Source organism: Hypanus sabinus, chromosome 27, assembly GCF_030144855.1.
Source record: "Hypanus sabinus isolate sHypSab1 chromosome 27, sHypSab1.hap1, whole genome shotgun sequence".
NCBI lineage: Eukaryota > Metazoa > Chordata > Chondrichthyes > Myliobatiformes > Dasyatidae > Hypanus > Hypanus sabinus.
The window spans coordinates 22,363,780-22,378,851 of NC_082732.1; the positions used below are offsets into that span (position 1 = coordinate 22,363,780).

Here is a 15,072-nt window from a genome sequence, read left to right on the forward strand (position 1 = left end):
TGCACGATTTTTAATCTATTCATTGTACGTATACTGTAACTGATGTACCTATTTTTTAAACAAAATATAATTTATTCAAAAATAAAATTATATACAATAACCATTCAAAGACTTTCAATTCTTTACAGTTGGTACCATTACTGTCTTTACATTTTCAAAGTACAAAAGTTTTGCCACCCACGTGGCACTTTGTTCTTTCATACTTACATTCAGGGGGTATACCCCCAACTCCCCTACCCCTCTTCTCCCCCGGGAGAAGAATCCTAGACCGTGGTCCTTCCCCACCGGGCCCTTGCGGTGGCTGCACCAAGTTTGAGTGCGTCCCTCAGCATGTACTCCTGCAGCCGAGAACGTGCCAGTCAGCAGCATTCCCCGATGGACATCTCCGTGTGCTGGTAGACCATCGAGTTTCAGGCCGACCAAAGAGTGTCTTTGACCGAGTTGATGATCTGCCAGCAGCACCGGATGTTGGTCTCGGTGTGCGTCCCGGGAACAGCCCGTAGATTTACCTATTTATTATCAAGGGCAACACAAGTGAACCTGCAGATGCTGGAGATAAATAAAATCACAAAATGCTGGCAGAACTCAGCAGGCCAGACAGCATCTATGGGAGCAGGTAGTGACGACGTTTCGGGCCAAAACCCTTCATCAGGAGTGAAGTAACATTGGATGGTCGAGGGGGGATAAGAAGAGGGGAGAGGGATGAAGTAGAGAGAGCTGGGAAGTGATAGGCTGAAGGGAAATGGGCTAGGGGGAAGGTGGAGAATTATGGGAAATAAAAGAGAAAGAAAGGTAGGGCTGGGGGGAGATTATAGTGAGGGGGAAAATAGAGAGAGAAAGGGAACCAGACTAAAGTTATAGATAGGGATGGGGTAAGGGGGGGCAGGGGTATCAACAGAGGTCTGTGAGTTGAATGTTCATGCCGGCAGGTAGGAGGCTACACCTGCACCCACACGTCTTCCCTCACCACCATCCCAGGCCCCAGACAGTCCTTTCAGGTGAGGCACCACTTCACCTGCGAGTCAACTGGGGTGAAATACTGTATCTGGTGCTCCCGATGTGGCCATTTATACATTGGGGAGACCCGCTGCAGACTGGGAGACCGTTTCGCCGAACACCGGTGCTCCCTGTGGCCACACACTTCAATTCCACAGACCACTCCCACTCCGACATGTCTGTCCATGGCCTCCTCTACTGTCAAGATGAGGCCACACGCTGGTCGATGGAGCAATACCTTATCTCCCGCCTAGGTAGCCTGCTACCTGCCGGCATCAACATTCAACTCACAGACCTCTGCTGATACCCCTGCCCCCCCCTTACCCCATTCCTATCTATAATTTTAGTCTGGTTCTCTTTCTCTCTCTTTTGCCCCCTCACTATAATCTCCCCCCAGCCCTATCTTTCTTTCTCTTTTATTTCCCATAATTCTCCACCTTCCTCCTAGCCCATTTCCTTTCAGCCCATCACTTCCCAGCTCTCTCTTCTTCATCCCTCCCCCCCCCCCACTTCTTATCCCCCCCTCGACCATCCCATGTTATTTCACTCCTGATGAAGGGTTTTGGCCGGAAACGTCGTCACTACCTCCTCCCATAGATGCTGTCTGGCCTGCTGAGTTCTGCAAGCATTTTGTGTTTTTACCTATTTATTATTTTTTCTTCTGTATTATGTATAGCATTGAAACTGCTGCTGCAGTTTGCAATTAACAAATTTAACAAATTTCAAATGAACCTAACTCTGAGTTATTCTCTCTCAAACGCCAATCAATTTCTCTTTATTTTGACACTTAAGGGATACCAATTTCTCTTTATTTTGACACTTAAGGGATAATCTGCAGCAGCCAATGAACCTAACAAGAGCAGCCGGAAATTACACGGTGGAAACACAAACTCGACCGTCAGTAACTGATGTCAGGATTAAGCCTGATATCCCTGCAACTGTGAGGCAACAGCGCTAAAGCACTGTGACTCCAACATACTGAAATTCTTTGTCTGTGTCTCCCTTCCTTGAAAGCTGGTTCGCAACATTGGGCGACCCTGTAGCCTAGCGGTTAGCAACCCGCGTTCAGCTCCCACCACATTCTCCCTGCTCCCATTTTCCAAGGATATGGGGGTCGGTAGGTTAATTGGTCTTATGGGTGTAATTGGGCCACAAGGACCGGTTACCGTGGTGTATCTCTAAACAAAAATATAAAAATACGCGAGGTGATTTACATCATCTTCCGGGGTCTTAGCTGCAGCTTTTAGAGTGGGGACTAGAGATTTGTGAAGGGTCTGAATTTGGCAGCTATTTACTGCAAGGCCCCCACCCTCACATGCTTCACTGAACAAGTCCACGATGATTCGAAAACCGGGATCCAAATGTCCGCACTTTCATTTCAGATTCTCGCAATTGCCGGGCTTGCTTTTTCTGACTGGGAGGCTAGGAATCAGGCTGACGGGTCCTGACGAAAGGCCCCGGCCCGAGACGCCGTCTGTTTATTCATTTCCTGCTGAGTTCCTCCAGCTTGTTGTGTGTGTGTGGGTGTTGACGAGACGCATGGTTTAATGCTGCCCCACAAAAACGATCACGACTTTTGTTAGCAGTTATGGCGGCTCAGCCGACTACCCGACTGTTACCGAAACAAGCAGGGCAAGGAGATTCCGACAGAGATGTCGAGTTACTTGGTATTTGCCTGGAGAGAATAAAACTGAGATCCAGAGAAAGCTGTGTGAGAGTGTGACAGGGCCTGACGAATGTCGCTATTTAATAAGATTTGGCATTGAAGGTTTCCTAGGGTTGAACAGCCATTGTTAGCTCCGTGTGCCAAAGGGCATCTACCTTCCAGCAAAAGGCAGCATCTTCCTGGAGATGGAGAAGAGCAAAGGAATTGAGAAAATAAAAGGAGTAAAGAAAGAAGAGCCCCCCCCCCAAAAAAAAAGAAAATCACGAACATAGTCCAACTACCGGGAGAAAGTAGCGGTTGCGGAGCAGTTTGAAACACACTTCTGAGTCAGGATAACAGTACGGTACAGTTCCCAACTAGAGCTAGGACCCAGGGGACGCTGTCTGGGCGTGACTCTGATCTGTTTCCAGTAACTGCGTCTGTCTCCGTGGTAACACTACGTCAAATATTCCCCATGCTCCTGCCACCTGCAAGACCATCAGGTGGCCCGAAATACCCCTGGAGATTTCATATGGCATTGTTTACTGCTTCACATTCTGCGAAATACAAGCTGCCAGGGGGCAGACTTTAAAAGCTTGTAACAACGAACTGAACACATGGATGAATATTTTACCCTTATTTAATGATCTCCCTATAGAAGGGGGAAATGGCTCCATAGGCTCCCCTCCTCCGCGTGCTGATTAATGTACTCTACCTCACAGCTTCAGCAGGGCCCAAATTTATCCCTGCCCTCTTGAGCCGCGAGCTCGTCTCCGATACCAAAGGATACGGTCGGGATCGTACTCAGGCCCGACGCAGTTGCCAGCTCAAAGCCCGTTTGTAACGCTGTAAACAAAAAAGGTGGCTTGCACCTGCCGCATGCACAAAACTGAAAGACAGTGGGTGCACTGAACGGGAAAAATCACTGACTTGAAAGTTTCTCCCAGGGCAGATGCTGACTGGCCTGCTGAGGATTATAGAATGCAAGCTTGGAAATTGCACTTCTGCTTGTATTTACATGGAACAAATGGAACAATATACTGGCCAGGCCATTCAGCCCACAATGTCGCGCCGACCTTGATGCCTATTTCCCTTCATATTCATGTGTCTATCTAAAAGCCTTAAACTCCGCCAGACTGTCTGAATCCAGTAATCCTGGTAACCTACTCCAAGCACTTACCACCACTCTCCGCATTGAAAACTCGTCCTTCATATCTCCTTCAATCTTCTCCGACAGCCTGAAAAGCACACCCTCTGGAGTTTGACACTTCCGCTTGGTGGGGGAGAAAGATTCTGACTGTCCATCCTGTCCACACCTCTCATCATTTTATATACACCTGTCAGGTTCACATTCCACCTTCGCTACGGACAGCAACACAAGTCTGCCCAGCTCATGCCCTCTAATCTGGGCATCATCGTGTAAGAGTGTGCCTCTACACACTCTCTCCACGTGCATCCAATAATGGGGGTGACCAGAATGCTGTACACAATACTGCAAAGTGCAGTCTAAGCTTTTACGTAGCTGCAGCATGACTTCTTTACTCGTATACTCAATACCCAGACCAGTGAAGGCAAGGAAGGCATTCCCCCTCTTCACCACCCTCTCCCCCTCTTCACCACCTATCCACTTGCACAGCCATTTTCAGTCAACTAGGGACCTGGACCCCAAGTTCCCTCCATACATCTGTTATTAAGGAGCCGATCATTAACTGTATACTGTACTTTCTCCTTTCCTTTAACCTTCCAAAGTGCAACTCCTCACACTTGCCCAGGTTAAACTTCATCTACCACTTCTCTGCCTGTATCTACAACTGATGTTATATTCTCTGATAGTTCTTCATGCTGTCCACATCTTCACCGATCTTGGCATCAACCATATCTTCACCAATCCTGGCATCATCTGCAGACTTACTCATCCACCCATCTACATTTCCATTCAAATCACTGGTGTATAATCACCAGCAGCAGAGGCCCTTGTGGAGCACCGCTGCTTCCATGGATCTCACCCAGAAAAACAGTGTTCCACCTCTACTCAGTTTTGAATCTAAATGTGGGATTCTTCTTCTCATCCTGCTTCTTTCACGAATTCCAACACGAGCAATGTACAGAAAGCAGCATCCAAATTTGCAAACTCCCACCAAAGCATTACAACAATGACCAGCTAATCCGTTTTAGTGCTGGTGATCGAGGAAACTTCTTCGCTCAAACGTCGCGGGGTCTTTGCAATGGAAAAGACATTTTCACAAGTGTAGGCATCTCCAAGTACTTGCAGAGTCAGCTTTGTGCTCAAGACTTGAGGAGTTGCAGCTGGCAAGTCATATGATTAACAGGCCTTTTGGTCGACTGAGTTGCACATCAACCTGTGCGCTATTTTGCCACAGATCCCACTATATTCTTCCCACATTTCCATCAATTTCCCTTTGGATTCTACCAGTCAGCTGCATATAGCGGAAATTCAAAGTTGCTAAAGTTCAAAGTAAGCTTATAATCAAAGCAATATATGTCACCATCTACAACCCTGAGATTCATTTCCTTGTGGGCATATTCAATAATCCATAATAGAATAATAACTCTAATAGAATCAATGAAAGACCGCACCAACTTAGGCGTTCAGCCAGTATGCAAAATGGGCAAAAAAAAGAAAAAAAAATAATAAATAAGCAATAAATATTGAGAACATGAGATGAAGAGTCATTGAAAGTGACTCCATTGGTTGTGGGAACATTTCAATTGGAGGGCAAGTGAAGTTGAGTGAAGTTCAAATCCAGACAGCAAAGAAAGAAGGAAAGGATCTGCATGTCTTGTCCCTTGACCTGGCCAACGCCTATGGATCAGTTCCTTATTCCCTGCTGTGGACTGCTTTTGAATTTTTTAAGGTACCTGCAACAATAACAAATCTGGTAAAGCACTACTTCCAGGATCTGCAAGTTTGTCTCACAACATCAGACTTCACCACAGTGGCAACCACTGGAAGCAGGCATCATGGCGGGGTGCACCATCTCCCCATTGGCCTTCACTATGGCAATGGAGCTCATTATCAGAGCCTCAAAATGGGTTGCGGGAGGAAAACGACTACAATCTGGTCAAAGGTTACCACCGATGCGAGCCTATATGGACGATATAACAATACTGACGACAACTGTCCCCTGCACCAAGAGACTTCTGCAAAAGCTTCATCAAAACATCACATGGGTGAGGATGAAGATCAAGCCCAACAAGTGCAGAAGCATCTCCATTGTCAAAGGTCATGGAACACCTGTCCCAACTGTTTCAGCAATGCCAGTGAAGAGCTTGGGCCGATGGTATGATGCTAAGCTCAAGGACACAGAGCAGTTTAAACAACTCGAAAAGGATACCATCACGTACATAGCTCACATCAACAAGACCTGGCTGCCAGGAAATCTCAAGCTGTGGTGCTTCCAGTTCGGCATACTCCCAAGACTCGTGGCCTTTAAAAGTGTATGAAATCCCCATCAACAAGGTGGAAAAGCTCGAAAGTGTGATCAACACACATGTGAAACAGTGGCTTGGACTTCCACAATGCTAAAGCCCTGTTGGACTGTACGGGAACGGCAAATTGGAATTACCAATTGCAGTCTTGTGGAAGAATTCAAATGCACCAAAGCAAGGTTGGTCATTGCCCTCACTGAATCTGAAGATACTGTTATTCGAACAGCGCCCCCCACCCCCGCCCCGTGTGGCAACGGGGAGGGAGTGGACCCCTTCTGAAACCGCTCAGAGTGCTAGGTCTGCTCTTCATTTCAGAGATGTGGTTGGCCAAGTCCAACATGGGAAAGCTGGTCTCAGGCTCATCCCAAAGGCTCCTCAATGGCACAAGTCAACATCAGTGCAGAAGAGACGGCTCGTAGTGGAGGAGGTGAGAAGACAGGAGGAGGCAGAGTGACACGTCAGAGCCGTCTCAATGGCCAAGCAGGGCCAATAGACTAACTGGAAAAGAGGAAACGCAGTTGGTGTGTCATCTGGGAAATGGAGGGATCTCGGCTAAGTTTTGCCATCAGATCCACTTATGGCCTCCTACCAACACCTCAAAACCTGAACCAGTGGTGGGGAGAAGACCCCACTTGCTCTCTTCGTCAAAAGACAGACAGACATACTTTATTGATCAAGCACCTGGATCACTAAGGCACATTTAACAGAATGCACCATGAGCCTCAGCCAGGGGCTGTATGCTTGGCGGCATAACCAAGTTCTCAGACAGCTAGCATCAATCTTGGAACAGAGGCGAACCACCGTAAACGCTCTCCCACAAACATCGGCAGGAGATGTCCACATTACAAGATTTGTACCAGCAGGCACCATGTAACATTAAAGCATTCTGCAGGTCGCTCGGGATTGGAAAATGGATGTATACTTGGAGAAAAAGCTTGTGTTTCCCCAGACATTGCGGCTACAACACTCCGGCCAGACATAGTCCTGTGGTCCACAACAGCCAAGCTGGCATACCTTGTGGAATTGACAGTACCATGGAAAGATGGTGTTGAAGAAGCTTATGAGAGAAAAAAGACCAAGTACTCTGAACTGGCAACTGAAGCTGCTCAGAACAGCTGGAAGGCCGAGATTTTCCCTGCAGAAGTGGGATGCAGGGGATTTGTTGCTACATCTGTGACCAGTTTATTGAAGAAGATGGGGGTGAGGGGTGTCTCCCTCCAACAAGCAATCAAGTCCTTGTCAAATGCAGCATAAGAAAGCAGCAATTGGATTTGGATTAAAAGGAAAGACAACTGGGCTGCAAATGAAGACAGGAGGAACTCGGGGGGGGGGGTTGTACCTGGGACGCCAGGTAGCACCGTTGAGACCTCTGGAGACATCATGGGCTTATCAACGAAACATCCAAGAAGGAGGGTGCCCACCCGATGACCCCGATGACGTAGCTACTCTCCTTGTCACCACTCCAAGCCTACTGCCAACATTGAGAGTGCCGACTTATCATAGGGATTGAAACATCAAGTCCTATTAGCTCTACCTTTGATTCAAGAGCCTGAGGGTTGGGGGGTAATAACTGTTCTTGAACCTGGTAGTGAGAGTTCTGAGGCTCCTATTCCTTCTTCCTGATGACAGCAGCAAGGAGAGAGCATGATCTGGGTAGTGGGGATCCCTGATGACGGATGCTGCTTTCCCATGACAATACTTTGTGTAGATGTGCTCAATGGTGTGGAGGGCTTTATCTGCGATGGACTGAGCCATATCACTAATTTTTGTAGGAATTTCCATTGGGCAATGGTGTTTCCATACCAGGCTGTGATGCAGCCAGTCAATATACTCTCCACCACGTATCTATAGAAGTTTGTCAAAGTTTTAGATGTCATGCTGAATCTTCGCAAACTCCTAAGAAAGTAGAGGTGCTGCCGTGCTTTCTCCGTAATTGCACTTAGAGCTGGGCCCAAGACAGATCCTCTGAAATGATAACACTGAGGAATTTAAAGTTGCTGATCCTCTCCACTTCTGATCCTCCGATGAGGACAGGCTCATGGACCTGTAGTTTCCTCCTCCTGAAGTCAATAATCAGCTCCTTGGTCTTGCTGACATTGAGTAAGAGGTTATTGTTGTGGCACCACTCAACCAAATTTTCAATGTCGCCCCTTTAAGTTGATTTGTTGCTGCCTTTGATTTGGCCTATGACAGTGGTGTCATCAGCAAACTTGAATATGGCATTGGAGCTGTGCTTAGCCACACAGTCATAAGTGTAAAGTGAGTTGAACAGGGGGCTAAGCACACAGCCTTGTGGTGAACCTGGGCTGATGGAGATTGTGGAGGAGATGTTGCTGTCAATCTGAACCAATTGGGAGCTGCCAGTGAGGAAGTCGAGGATGTATTAAGGTCAAGGTCTTGAATCTTATTGATTAGTCTTGAGGGGATGATGGCATTGAAAGCTGAGCTGTAATTGATAAAGAGTATCCCGATACAGGCAACTTTTCTGTCCAGATGTCCCAGGGTTAAATGAAGAGCTAATAAGGTGGCATCTGTTCTGGACCTGTTGTTCCGGTTGGCAAACTGGAGAAGATCCAAGTCACTTCTCAGGCAGGAGTTGAACTATCAACTCCATCTTCAAGATGTCAGAAATTAAAAACAGCAATTGGAGCGAACTGTTGTGGTCACAGAGGAAACAAGGACAACGCATCAAGAGTACCAAAGATCAGAACTGAACCCAAGCCACTGGAGCTGTGGAACACATAAATCCTTGTGAGTACAATCACAGAGCTACCACAGCTAATAGTGACTGACGGGGATATTTCTATGATTTGCCTGTTACTTTGAGTCAATCATCACTAACAAAGATAACAAACGTCGATTCTGCTTGGCCACAGCCAGGTCTCGCCCATAAAGGTGAAAGTCAATGATGGGAGGAGCCACTTAATATAAACAGACCTTTGGCCCATGGTCCATATTGTAACACCATAGGAACTTCCACAACTGCCTGCCACTCTCTATGTTTTAAATTGCTCCTCCCTTAAAGTCAATAGTCTTATTCCGGAATGCTCCTCGCTAATAAAAGAAGGTTGAATTAAATCCTACAATCAACATTTTACCTAGTTTTCGAGGTTGGAATATTTCTGCACTGACCCGGAGTTTAACACCAGAGATTATAGAAGATGTATCATCAAACTGGATTAAACATATTAAGATCTCATTTTTTCAAGCTCTGTCTCGCCATTAACTCTAGATGAATTTATACAGTCATGACCCTGAATTTAGCAGCAGAGTCAGATAAGTTAGTTAAGAATTTTTATTTAGAATTCTTGCTTTCATCAGCAAGGACAAAATACAAGAAGAGTGAGATTTTGGTACAGCTATACAATGCATTAAGGACTGGAAAACTGTATGCATTTCTGGTTGCCCGACTACAGGAAGGATGTGATTGCATTGGGAATGGTGCAGAGGAAATTCCCCAAGATGTTATCAGGTCTAGGACATTTGAGCAATGAGGAAAGACAGAATAGACTGGGATTGTTTTCCTTGGACCAGAGAAGCTGTAGAGGTGGTGCAGAGGAAGGGATGAATCTGGCTGCACTATGCAAAAAGAAAAGCACAGGTAGTGCAGATTGTAACTCTTCCCCTTAGTAGATGTGTCTATAACCAGAGGATATAGGGTTAAGGAGATTTAGACAAGATGTGAAGATTTATTATTTGTCCTGGTGGAGGAGGCACTATCACATTATTAAGTATTTACATGAGCACCTGAAACACCTTGGCAGAGTATTAGTTAAGCGTTCCTTAAAAAAAAGAGTGGGTTCCATACTTATATCATTCTCTGGGTGAAAAAGTATTTCCTCATCTTCCATCTAATCCTTCTACGAATAGCTACGGTCTCCAGTTTTTGACCAGTCTGCTAAAGGAAATGGGTTCTGCCTATTTACTCTATGTAGGCCTGTTATAATTTTGATCACCTGAATTGCCTCCCCTCTGCTCCAAAAAAAAATAGTCAGCTCACCCAATATTTTTTAAATAGTTGCAATATTCCAAGAAAATATCCTCTCCAATATCACTGCATTCAATATTCTCTGTAATATGGCAACCAGAACAGTATGCAAGTCAAGCCAGACTTCAAATGTTTATGCTGAATTTGCATCCTTGCCTAATACAGCAGAGTTGAGGCCAATTGTAATGCTCCTGAAATTGTTCAATTTGAGAGTGCTTAGCTTTAGATCCAGGTTTCAATAGCCTAATCCTATGTGGGTTACTGCACTGAGAAGGAAAAGACTTCCATTTATATATCACAAACAAAAGAAAATCTGTGGATGCAACACATACAAAACACTGGAGGAACTCAGCAGGTCTATGAAAAAGACCACAGTCAATGTTTGAGACCCTTCATCAGGGCTGGAAAAGAAATGATTGGAGTCAGAGTAAGAAAATGGGGGTGCTCTAATTAATCTTTTCTCCCCCCAATTCTGATGAAGCATCTTGTCCACTGTACGTCTTTTCCATTTATCTATCACCAGAAAGTACATCAGCTGAGTAGCTTTCCTCATATGCTTGCAACTTTAGATAGCTGCAGCACAGAAGCCATTCAGCACATCAATCTTAGCACAACCCTTTGAAAGAGTTAGACAATTGGCCTTATTGTACCATTCTTTCTCCATAATACAATTTGATTTAATATATTTACAGGCAGTACATTCACGATCATAACAAGTCAATGTAATACTTGGCCAATGATGAAACAAGAAATGAGTTTTTAGGAGTGAAAAACAAGATAGTGTGCATGTGAATGATTGTTAGCTATGGCCTTTGCTTGAATTCTCTAGTGAATGTTATCTGTGAGATGCATGGTGACCTCAGCCTGGATAATCTCACAGCTTCCAGTTTTACATGAATAATCCTAACACAGCAAATACACTCTTAGCCAGATATTATAGCCATAGTCTCAGCTATGGCTTAAGGCCAACAAGTTGAAACAAATGATTGGCTGGTCATTAGCCACTGTGCTATAAGGAGTGGAAAAGACAAATGTCTCGATTACTATCAGTTGAACTCATATAGAGAACAGGCACGACTAGGACTGAGCGAAGAATGAGCTGGAGTCAACAGTGGTTGATGACTTTGCACGTCGGGAGGGGTCTACTTGGGTGAAAATTCAAGGGGTGTCATTCTGAAGCCCAGCAACAGTCTGCACGTCAAGAGGAGGAAATAAATGTAGTAGGATCTTAAAGGCTGTTAGTCAGGGCTCGTCACTTTTTAATGACGGCAGCAGCCAAAAGAAGCATTTAGCATGTAGTTGTTGTATGCCAAAGGAATGCCAAGGGCATCATTGTGAGAAAGACGCCTCGTCGGCTCAAACTCGAATTGACTACAGATGGATTATGCAGTGGGGAGTAAAGTGAACATCAGCCTACTGCAGGTGGCATAAACTGAGAGATCCTCAGATTCAGCTTTTTTGAGACCACCAGTCGGATGTAACTGCAGTTTCTCATCGTGCAACATGAGCTACAGTATGTGGTGTTCATGACAGGATGAAGGTAGGCAGCAATAAAGTGCAATAATCTCCAGCCATCATCATAACCTAACGTCACTCTGATTCGCCTCTTGTGCGTTCCTGCTGATTACCACGTAATAAGGACAGCTCACCTTATGAAACATAATAAAACTAACCAAGGCCAACAAAAACCTTGAAAAAGGTGTCTACAAATAACAGATGAGCATTAGGGAGGTGCAGGTAATGCTGAGTCCATAAAAGAGAGCTTGACACTTTTAAGGAACTTGAAGCCAATCCCTGAGCCAGTTCGAAGTTTTGGATCTGTTTTTTTCCAAACCCAGGAGGATAAGGAATACTGAGATTGGTCAGGGAATGTTGTGCTGAGTTAGCCTGGCAGCAGAGGTGAAGCAAACACGGTGTAATTCCTACTGGGCACCGTGCTCTTATGCTTAGTATTTCAGATGTGAAGCCCCTGAAATAAACATAAAGAGCCTGCTGTAATTAGTGCACAGCATGAACTGTGAAAGGCATGGACAGAGTGGATGTGGCAAAGTCGTTTCCCATGGTGGGGGGGGGGGGGGTTCTAGCACGGGAGGGCATGATTTAAGGATTGAAGGGCGTCCATTCAGAACAGAGATGCAAAGAAATTTGTTTTAGCCAGAGGTGGCGAATCTGTGGAATGTGTTGCCACGGGCAGGAGTGGAGGTCAAGTCATTGGGTATACTTAAGGCAGAGATTGATAGGTATCTGAGTAGCCGGGGCATCAAAGGTTATGGTGAGAAGGCGGGGGAGTGGGAGCTCATGATAAAATGGCGGAGCAGACTCGATGGGCCGAATGGTCGGCTTCTGCTCCTTTGACTTAACTGATGGACCACCTTTACGTAGCTAGCTTGTTGCCCCAGTAAACAGAACATTGTAGGAACAGGCTTTTCGGCCAGTTACCACTCTCTAAATCAGGGTCACCTGCAACCCTGATCAAAAGTACACATGCCGCGGTTCCAAAAACTTAAAAAACAAACTACAGGGCAACGGCGAACACTCGGGTCACTAAACCGGATTTTCCCCAAGCCGCACATGCGCTTTGTTTTCAGAAATGTATTTGTGCGATAATTACTCGAATATAATTCGTCGTTTTCCAAGACAAAGCTGCGGTCATGTTGTTACCATTTGTATAGCGCCGTACACAACGTAGAACGGGGAGGAGCTAGATTGCTAAAAAACAGATTTGTTTCTAGTCGCAAGGAAAACATGAATCACGGGGGCAGATTTCGCCAGAATTGCGTTTGAGTGACCAGTGTTTTCCAGAATGGCCGGTTTGACTCTATGGGCTCACGTTAGTCGCTGGCAATCTCTTTTGTCAATTTAACTCTGGTTTGAGCTGTAAGATTTCCTACCTCCCACCCGAAGACAACGATCCCCGTGGTACCGCTTCGAGCCGCCGTCTTTAATCCCAGGCGCTTCCTTCTCCGTGGTGGGGAAGTGCGCGCAGTTTTAGCGCCGAGGTGCTCCAACTTCAGCAAAACACTGGCCTTGCTCAAGTTGCAGGCCGCGCACCCGAGAAAAGATCTGGCCAACCCTGCACCGTGCCATATCTTGAGCTGTGCATTGTGATCCGGGATAAAAATCTGCACGGTCTTTACAAGGCCTGATCCAGTCTAAACCTTCTGGGTTATCGGTACAGATACCGCTGGAGCTCAACCTGCACGGATCCAAGGCTATAAAATTGACCCCTGCTCAACTTGGGCTGACCTCATGTTGCCCCAGACAGTACTTCGGCACTGGCGCCATTCTGGAGACTGATAATGCACCCTAACGTACGTCTCTACTGTTGCTGCGGTCCCTCGTTGGGTACCTAAATTGCCAAAACGAGAAATATATATCATCAGGAAGTTACCGTAAAATTTTAAAACCATGTTTAATCCATAGTTAGTCTGATGTGTTGAATGGTCTAAAAAGAACGTTATATTGTGTAACAGCGTTTCATTTTCCTGAAACGTATGCAGAGGTGAATGTGAGCTGCTACGGTATGCAGGCAGGTCAAGTTATTATATTATTAAGCGGCACGACAGTACCGGTAAGAACTTACTTCTCAATTAACACAACACGTGAAACGAGCTCATTAAATCTGTTCAAACTCTGCCTTTAAATGGTCGGAGGAAATGTGCCTACTATCTGCAGCGACTTGTTCCGGCAGCCCAGGCTTTCCCTTGCTAAGTTTCCGTTTAAGTAAACTTTCAATTTTGCCCTTTTCTTCCTCCTCCTCTTCGCGGTAGGCGAAACTGAATTGCGGATATTAGAATCTGAAGCAAAATCTGGTCAGCTGCACACCACAGAAATCACACAACAGCTCATCCTCAGCCTGGTTACCGCTAACAAGTATTGTACCAGAATAAATCAAGCAGCCTGTATTTCCCCCCACCCCCACCGTATTAGCAAGGCAATAGGTGCATTCCTCATTCCGCTGGAGCCTATAACTAATAATATTTTCATCACCAGCCTAGAACCGCACTCTGATGTACTCCTGCCAACGTTGCATCTCTCAAATCTATTGTTTACCTTAATATCATACTGTAATCTGCTTCTTAAAACACAACATTTATTAATACCGCCATTCTTGCTGATTTTAATTGCAAGGGTCTTGGCTCTCTGAGTTAAAGAATGTAAGCAAACTCCAGGTTCATTGAAACCCAACTGGAATCCATTTATTATCCTGGCGTGCAAGGATTATTACATAAATTCATTGAAAATATAAACTTACATTTAAATAGCAACTTTGATGTTCTAAAAACATTTCACAGACTAGTTATTTGTTCAAGTTTAAACCCTTGCATAGCCAAATTGCACAGATGGTACAGAATTTGCACAAACATTACTTTTTTTAAAAGATGTAGATTAATGGATAACAGTTAGGACACTTACTACAATGAATAGTGCAACATTCCTAGTTATTACAAAGATACAAATCTGGATTACATAGAGTGGATCTTAAACCAAAATCGTTGACTCTGATGCATGACAAGTAATCCACTGCCGGGATCAGCTCACATTGACTGACATTGGTGAAGTAGTGTCCAGGGCATGATTAGTGTCAGTTGTGCTACAGAGAGGTTTAAATCAGCTTGTGGTTCACCTCAAAGTGTCAGGTTGTAAGTACATCACCCAGTTCAAAGCCATTGCCACAAAAAGGCATATTCTATTCAGGATCTCAGTAGAGGGCACACAAAGGGGGTGCTGCAATAGGGTTGAGAGAAAGGTCAGATTATCCCAGTACTTCCACAACATCAGTCAGGATGAGATTTGGAGTTTGCGATGCTCGTTTATGTTTATTGATTTAATATTTCTGTTGATGAATGGATTTATGACACTTGAAATTGCAACCCTGGAAGAAGATAGTGCAGATTTTCAAAAGGTTCCACCCATTTTGGACAGCTAGGTTTGGCACAACAGAAGTTTCGTTCACAATCAGCTCATGGGAATGGGATTTTGAAACATATTC

At 45.2% G+C, this 15,072-nt stretch overlaps 1 protein-coding gene across 2 annotated transcripts in view; it reads right to left on the reverse strand.

Moving 5' to 3' along the window:
• LOC132382063 (rootletin-like) overlaps nt 1-14,148 on the reverse strand; it is a 130,666-nt gene extending 116,518 nt beyond the window's left edge. The window contains exon 1 of one of the 2 annotated variants that reach the window (XM_059951907.1): nt 13,663-14,148. The gene's annotated coding sequence lies outside the window, so the exon portion shown is untranslated. Of the gene's footprint in view, nt 1-12,970 lie in introns of both variants that reach the window. The other variant, XM_059951906.1, reaches the window with a different exon arrangement.
• Nucleotides 14,149-15,072: the final 924 nt, after the last annotated feature.